Genomic DNA, 8,829 nt, shown 5'->3' on the forward strand with positions numbered 1-8,829 from the left:
GGTCCTACCACACCTTTCATTACTGACAAAAACTTCTTTTTCTTCCCAAGAGCTTTAGGATAGTACATCTTTTTCTTTTTCTAAAAAAATCGTCCTTAACTAGGAATGGGACCAAAACAAAATTTCTAATTTAAACTACTTCTTCCCATGCAAAATCATTTAGGTAGAGCAGAAAAAGAACCGTGAATGTTTTTTCTCACATTCTCAATGCTACCAATTTCAAATACCTGAGCAACTCCAAGTGGAGAGGATTGATTAGTATCCGCACTACTTAAGGGTAGCCTCTTTTGGGGTAGATTGCCCACATCCAGGGTACCTAGCCTTTGGACCTCACTGTCTTCTGGTTCCCATGTGGTGCTCTGTTGCCCTAATGCGTTATGACTCTTGTACACTTTTAAAATTTCAAGGTGTCTGTAATAATGCAATGGTTTCATTGCAGCCTGCCAGAGAGGTTGATTTCCTAGCACAAAACTGAGGTGACAGAAAGGACCGAGGGAGTGGCATGAGGGTCCATTTGAGGGTGCTAAACATTCTGAGGTAGTTTTTTAAAAGACTGCGTAGGTAGAGGAAGCTAAATTTGATGCACTGCTTTGATTCATCCTGCTTTTTGGGAGCACTCCAATTCCAGCTTTGGAATGATCCAAAGTAAACCAAGGAACTGAGTGGATGACCAGGGATCCAGTGCTTGAGCCTGCTTCCTGGCCATTGTTAGCAGTTTAGACATGCCCTGCGTAATGGGATCTAAACCACAAATAACACATATCTCAGTTCAGCAATTTTTACTTCCTATTTATATCCTTAGCATACACTGTGAAACAACATCTAGCTCCAAAAAAATCTTGCAGTATTAAGAGCAACAGCTTTGAATCCGGCCCACAGAAAGTATAGAAACAGATACTACAAAACGAAAAATAAATGAGGACTGAAACATAAAAATCAGAGCATTGCAAATCAGTTCCAATTTTATGGAATTAAATGTCATCAGACAAACTATGTAGAAGTTTTGAGCAGGTTAGTTTGTTGTTCACGTAAAATTTCTAGATTTTGGGCATTTCATTTAGCATTGAGGAAAATGTATGGAAAAATGAATAGAAAACAGACGATGCTGACAGATCGCAAGCTACTGTATTTATGGGGAACCTTATTAACTGGAGTTTTTCCAGTGGACTCGGATGACTTCTTTTCAATGTTTATCTCATTAGCCCAGTTTAAAATTGAAAACTTCCATGGCTGTTTAACAAACTTGCATTTTAACACGACTAAATGCAAGAGGATGCATGCAGGAGCTACTTTTGTGCACCTTATTCTCAGAATGCATGCGGATGTCTTTTCAAGATGTGAGTCTGTATATAAACACACCTGGGGTTATCATTACTCCCAAAGGGATGCTTTACTAAGATATCTAATTTAATGCTGGCATTCATAATATGAAGACAACTGATTAAGATCATTGATGTAGTATCTTGTGAGATTAGAGGATTACTGCATTTAATTTTGATGGTCACTTTTCAAATCAATTGCAAATTAAAAGGAAACCACAAGAATGATGTTACAGTTTAAAAATACGGCCTTCCATCACAGATTAAAGGCACTACACTGAGAAGACTGGAGAACTTCATCCTGGTTCATAAGTACTCCTACGCTTAATATTGCTGATGTGGTAGACAGGATACAGATAAATGAACTCAGAAATTTTACTACGACAATTTATTTTTTGTTGCACCCCTGTTGTTCTGCTTCAGGTTATTTCCCTGCAGCAGAGCCTGTAGAACACAATGTCTGCTATTGCCCCTGCATTTTCAGTTCATAATTCGGGATCTTAGTTTAAAAATCTACTTTTATGAGTTGCTCAAGCTAAAATGCCAGTTCAGATTACACTGGCTAAGGTAGGGATGCAAATTCCATTAACTGACTCTTTAGCTGAGAGCAAAGCCCTCAAAAAAAGTATCACGGTGAATAGCGGGCACTGGTAATGGCTTGAAGATCTGAGGCAAGACTTGTCAGTTACTCTGGTATGATCCTCAACTTGTGTCATAGAAGTAGCAAGTGAGTAAAGGTATTCTATTCTGATACCATAGAAGGAGCATTTTAAAAGCAAAATCTATTGTAGGTCTGTAAAAATAACTGCTAGGTAGACTGAAAGTAGCTGGGAATTACCCATTTTTGCATGCAAGACAGCCCAGTCTTCTTGGAAAACAAAAAAGTATGTCATGCAAAGATCTAATTCTGAAATTAATTTTTTTTGTAGATTCCAATTAGGTTTTGCCCCTTTTAAATTAAGTTCAGGCACATTTTATAACAAACCACAAGGTTATTATGTTCAGAATATATATAAAAATATTTCAAATGCATATTTTTGTATTTTTCCAATCAGAGTATTTGTGGAATATGATGTATTTGCAAATATTTTTTGACAAGTGAAAAGCAGTTATTTTGCAACTATGTTAATACATCTTTAACAATCAATACATTCTAATATGAGACTTAAAATAACAAAGTCTCTTTTAAGTGTGTGGTTAGTGCATTATCAGAGTTTCAGGGGTTGGGTCATAGCTCTAATTGTAAATTTCCACACCCTACAGATTTATAAAATTTCATAAACACAGCTAATCTGGTATGTACCATACATGCAATCTATAAAATTTACAATATTAGTCTAAAGATTTTTTCATTAATTATTAAAATGCATTCTAAATCTGAATTAATCTTTAGTACATACTGTATCTTTCTTGAAATATAGGAATATAATGCAATTTACAGCATCCTGAAGTAGTTATTTCTGTCTACATTTCTGCATTGTAATCCTCCTTCAAAAATTATTTCCTACACCATAATTCCACTGAAGATAAATTCCACTGAACACTATTAAGCTCCTGATTTTAGGTAAGTTTCTCCGAAAGACAAGCACATAACCATATTTGCAAGACTATCCAGCCTGCTTACATTCCCACACCTTCCTACCTAGCTGTCTCATTTTACGTGTTTCTAGGGACCCGTCACTTGATATGTAGAAGCATCTACTTGCAAACACAATGTTTCAGGACATTGACTTTTACTATAAAACAAATCTTTGCCCTGTAGGATTTTTCCCTTTTTCTGTGATTCATTCAGACCTCCTGTATGGCACATGGACTTACGCAGATTCCCTCACCCTTTATCACAGCAGTACATCATACCCCAAGTATACAAGACCTAAAAATGGATTATTTTTGTAGATGCACCAAAGAGAGAAAGGAAAACACAACGGAATTTAAAAACATGCTTGAGATCTGCACAGTGATTCACCAGTTATTTTTATATTGGAAACAGAATTGATCTGAAAGTTAAGTATGTCTCATAGATCACAGGTACATGTTCTTTGCAAACATTCATGAGGACAGAGAAAAGGAGAAAAAAATACTGACATTTTAATCCACTATTTCCCCCATCCTTCATCTCTGCATTTTGTAGTGTACAATCAAGTAGAATACAGGAGGCAAGAAAACTATGAGAACAATTGTGATATGTTTTTCCTGTGGATCTTGTCTTTGGGTTTGGGTGTGGGTTTTTTTTTTTTTAATACTAATAACATTCCTACTATTGACTGCTTCAACTATTTTATCATGAAAAATATAAGAAGGTTTGGTTATGTTGGAAATGTCAGGGCCTTTGGGAAGAAAACATGGAAAACAGATGTTTGTTGTTTAAGGTTACAATGTAATTAAACCAATGGGACTAATATTACTTATATGTCATTACTTAAGAAGCAGCTGTTCCTCCCACCTTCGGCTTCACTGATTGGATCATGTATATTTTCCACCCCCATAACACTGTCTCCTTGTCAGCATAAGTTTCCTCCTTCTAGTAAATTGGAAAGCAATGTTAACATAAATTTAAAGGAGCCATCCTCAAACCTTTAATGAACAGAGATTGCTAAAGGCATTGTTATTCTTTACACTTGTAAGCAATGTTAGGAATTTGGCTGCATTCCATTAGTTTTGCCTGACCAGAAATTTAGCCCATCTTACAATTAGAATGGAAACACAATCATGCGTAACAGGTTCATATTGTTTTACAGGAACTCACATTGGTTCCTTGAAAAAGTGAAATGCAGCACTTGTGGAATCCAAGCTAAGTTACAGGTTAACAATTCCAGAAAATTTATGAGGAGGAAATATAGAGTAATGCCATATCTTGAGAAGGATTGGAGAAAATAGAGCATTTGTATAGATGCCAGTAGCTTCAGGGAAAGGGTATTGGCCTATTAGTGTTTATGCTTCTAAGACAAGGCTAGCTTGAGGAACACAAAGACCACTAAACTGTACCCAATTTGTCATTTGCCAAGTACAGTTTCATAACTTTCATAATCACCAACATCTGTAAATGTAAACCCTTCACTATAAGAGATTTATATTCTCTTTATAATTTTTTTCTCCCTATGAATTCCAGGACTTGTTTACAGAGGGAAATTAAAGTGGAGTAAGCTACAGTAGAATGGTTAAGCAAGCTGCTTTATTAATATATCACTCTTAGATGATACTTTGATACAAAAAGATTATGTCTTACTTTATCCAGGGAGTTAGTGTTGCTGGCTTATAGCAAAATCTGTGCTTAGGCTTTTGTGAATCAGTTTGCCTTTGTAGAGCAGTCCAAAGCCTATCCTACAGTTAAAAAATAGGTAGTATCGTTATCCATTAAACAGCTGATGGTTTTTAGTTGTCATGAAGTTCTTGATCTGTGTTAACTCCCCGTATAGAGGCTGTTTAACCTCTACACAGGCCTCTAGAGAGGCTTATTAGTTATGATATAAACAAATATTTTTATTACCTTAAAACTCCAATCATATAATGAGATGTGTCCTTCTGCTTGAGTTTAAAAATGGGTTGGATAAGAATTGTGAATCTTTGTGTCCTTCATAGTTTTGTATACCATTACCATACCCCTTCTTAGATAGACATCGTCTATCAAAGATACACAGTATTTTGTTTCTCTGCATATAGAATATTTTATGTTTGCACTTATTTTCACTGTTAGGATCTGAACATCCCCCTATTTCTGCTCCTCTCGTACCTCAGTGCCATTATTTACTCATCTTTGAAGCTGCCTCTGCAAAAAAGTAGCTAAATATTGTGTGTCCTAAAAATTGTCCTGTGATGAATTTTTCTATAGTTAAAATTATCACATGCAATTAGCAAGGTAATCAGCTCAGTTATCTACCTGACTAATCCAGCCATGGGATTTAGAAATCTTCGGTTAAAAATCAATTGAGTGCATGTAATGATTTTCTACAAAGACAATACTAAAAGACATGAAAACAAACTGTTTTAATTGTTTGCTGTTTTAATAATATGAAAACTTCTAATCAAAAAAGTTTGGCATTTTATTTTAATGTCTATATGGTCACTTTTCAGTGGTGAAGTAAAATAGTTTACTGTTATTACAACATTAATTGACACTATTAAAAATATTCCAAACCAAATGAAAACTAACTTCTTTTGGTGACAGGATTTTGTAAATTACTAAGGAGAGCCTTATGCACATTTGTATAATGCTTTTTAAGGTGATTCTAAATAATCTAAATTTTCCCTGAAAGTTAAACAAAGCCTGGATACGTGGATGTCAGATTATAATATTTTACAGACAGCATTGGCCCATGTTTAAAACCCAATGCTTTGATGTGTATGTGTGTGCAGCAATATTAAAAGACAAATCATAAGCTTTTTAAAAATCATGACACCAGTCATACAGTGCTATCATCTGTCATGGCATTAGAGGGCAAAATATTTGAAGCACCCTATTCCCCATTCTAAAATATATATAGGCACTTGTGGCTTTGGCCTTTAAAATTTGATCCCTGATTCTCAAAGACACAAAAACTCAAGTTATGTGAAATTCAGCTTTTGTGAAGGAAATTTCACTTGGGATTTTTGCTTCAGAAAATGGATCTTAAATGCTTGATAACATTTTTACAAAAATACATAGCTAATAAGAAGTGGTATGGACTGAAATGTTCTTTTGGACCTTTTCTGTGGAGTTTTAAAGCAGGTAATATGTCTACTAGCTTGCTACCAAATTAGCCTGTCAGCCTACAAAGATGTGGCAAGTTAGAGCCCCTTTTTATCTTGGTCATACAACTGGCCTGTAGAACATGAATTTCACTTTCCAAGGCCAATTAAATGTTCTTATTGACCATCCCTTTAAGTGTATGAGCAAGGCCTCTTTGAAAGGGCTTAATTTTTCTTCTCTTTGATGAATTTGGAGCGTACAATTAAAAATGTTTCAACAGAGATGCCATTCTTTCTATAAAGTGAAGGGATGCGACGGTTATTAAAACAGAGTTAAGATACCTGGACTGGCAATTAGGAAGTGGTTTACAATCATCAGGGTTTCTGGAACAGTTTTCAGTAAAAAAGTCCTGGAGCCAGAAAATGCCTGATGATGATGATGATGATGCTTGAGCAGGGTGTATAACAGACTGTATGGCATAGCTGCTAGCTGCACTAGGGGACTGGATGCAGGGATCTCACAGAAATTCCTTCGTTTGCTGCTATGGAGACAAACTTGAAACTAGGACTGCTTCATCACTTAAAAAGAGTACCAAGGGCAATTCAGAGGTATTTAATTAATTCAAGTATAAATTCTGCTTATGATCCTTATAGGTTTGACTTCCATATTTTGAAGTGTGTATATATATATATTATATATATATATATATATAAAAAATCATATAAAAATTTAGAAGGTGGACTATAAGGTATGGCCAAAATTTCCCTGTTAACAGTTGATAGAAGGGAGAGCTCTATTTTTTGGTATAAGGAGCATATTCATTGAATTATAGAATCATTTAAATTGGAAAAAGACCTTTGAGATCATCGAGTCCAACCCCAAACCCAACACTGCCACATCCACATCCATATCCATGTCCCTAAGCACCGCATTCACACGTCTTTTAAACACCTCCAGGGATGGTGACTCAACCACTTCCCTGGGCAGCCTGTTCCAATGCTTGACAACCCTTTCGGTGAAGAAATTTTTTCCTAATATCCAATCTAAACCTCCCCTGGTGCAACTTGAGGCCATTTCCTCTTGTCCTATCCCTTGTTACTTCGGAGAAGAGACCAACACCCACCTTGCTACAACCTCCTTTCACGTAGTTGTAGAGAAGGATAAGGTCTCTCCTCAGCCTCCTTTTCTCCGGGCTAAACAACCCCAGTTCCCTCAGCCGCTCCTCATAAGACTTGTGCTCTAGACCCTTCACCAGCTTCGTTGCTCATTTGACTTGATCTCTTTTAGGCTTTTATATTGCTGTCTATCATCATAGAATCTGAGTGGCTGGATAGGAGGGGACTTTCCAATGAATGAATGAAGTGCAAGCCAGGTACAGTGTACTCCAGCAGTCCTCCACAGAAAAGTGGGGCCAAAATAATGATCTTGAACTTTTTAGAAAGTGTTTTAAGTAGTGTCAAATGTACAAAGATCAGAGGAGGAAGCAAAGGGGCATGTTTGCCTTTACTTTCTAACCTTCAACAGTGCTGAGAAAGTTGCGGAGCATCAGTTACTTTAAGGTTGTGTTTGAGTTAGTTACATGCTCAAAATAGAAGATAATTCTTTACACGGGGGAAACTACTATATGAGAAAATTTTACTCTGTGGCAAACATGGGGTAATGCAGTTGCAAGTGAGGTCAGAACCTGGTACTCAGAACACAAATTTTCAGAAGGAACTGCAGACAGTTCATATGTAAATGCTTGAATTTGCAAGTACAGTCTGTTCTTTCAACTCATTAGCTCATACTTTATGCTCTGCCAAATTGCCAATTATAATACTCCAAAAAATATAATCTTAGGCAAATTGTAGAGAACAGTGACCTTCATAACAATAGATTAATGCCAAGTATTTTAGTATCAGCTGAAGGATATACTCAGTTTGGGTTGAAGGCAGTAATGAGTCAGAAGATTTGGGGTTATCCGTTTTGGTACTACTTTTTTTGGTTTAATTTAATTTTTAGTTTGTATTGATTTTAACAACATAGACCAGAGTATTTTCAATGGAGATTTCACACTATGTAAAATGCACTCTGGAGTTCCGTTCAGGGAACTCCAATTTTTGTCATCAGCTTGAGGCACTTAACACACGATTTGCAAAGATGCTGAGGGCCCTTGATTTCCCATGGTTTCAGTGAAAACATCAGGCTTCTGTACCTTTCTTTTGTACCTTTTTCCAGATCAACAAGAAGCTGAGTACGTACCCTCATATCTCAAAGTAAAACTGAAGATACATCGCACCATTTGAAACCAGACTCTAAAAAACCAACTCAGCCACAGAACTCGAGGCCTATCTCATGCTCGCATCAAATTGCAAAACACTCACTGATCTCAGTATTCATTTAGCTACTGAATCCTGGATTTTGATTTTGTTAAAACTAAAGAACATGCAATGGCAGCTTTGCAACCTTACACAAACATATACATTTTTGGTTCACAAGAAACAGTCCTTTGTAATACAGAATACTATAGTGCTTGACTACCACAATTGACAAGAATTTGCTCTATGGGTACATTGTAAGCTTTCATATCAATCTGTTTAAGTTCATGCATGTACAGAGGCTTGCAATCTCATCAAAACACAATCAAACCACCTCAGCTGGAAAATCCCACTCAAGTTAACAAAGCTACATGTATTTATACTTGCTAGAGATCCGGCCTAAGGGTTTTTGCTAGTAAGGCCTGAGGCAATGCCCACTGAAGTCAGTGAGGTGACCAGAAGAAAATATCCAGAATGTATAATTACACGAAATGCAAACTATACAGAGGGAGGAAAAAAGATATTTTTCTTTCCAGGCATCAGAAAA

This window comes from Aquila chrysaetos, chromosome 16 (assembly GCF_900496995.4).
Source record: "Aquila chrysaetos chrysaetos chromosome 16, bAquChr1.4, whole genome shotgun sequence".
Taxonomy (NCBI): domain Eukaryota; kingdom Metazoa; phylum Chordata; class Aves; order Accipitriformes; family Accipitridae; genus Aquila; species Aquila chrysaetos.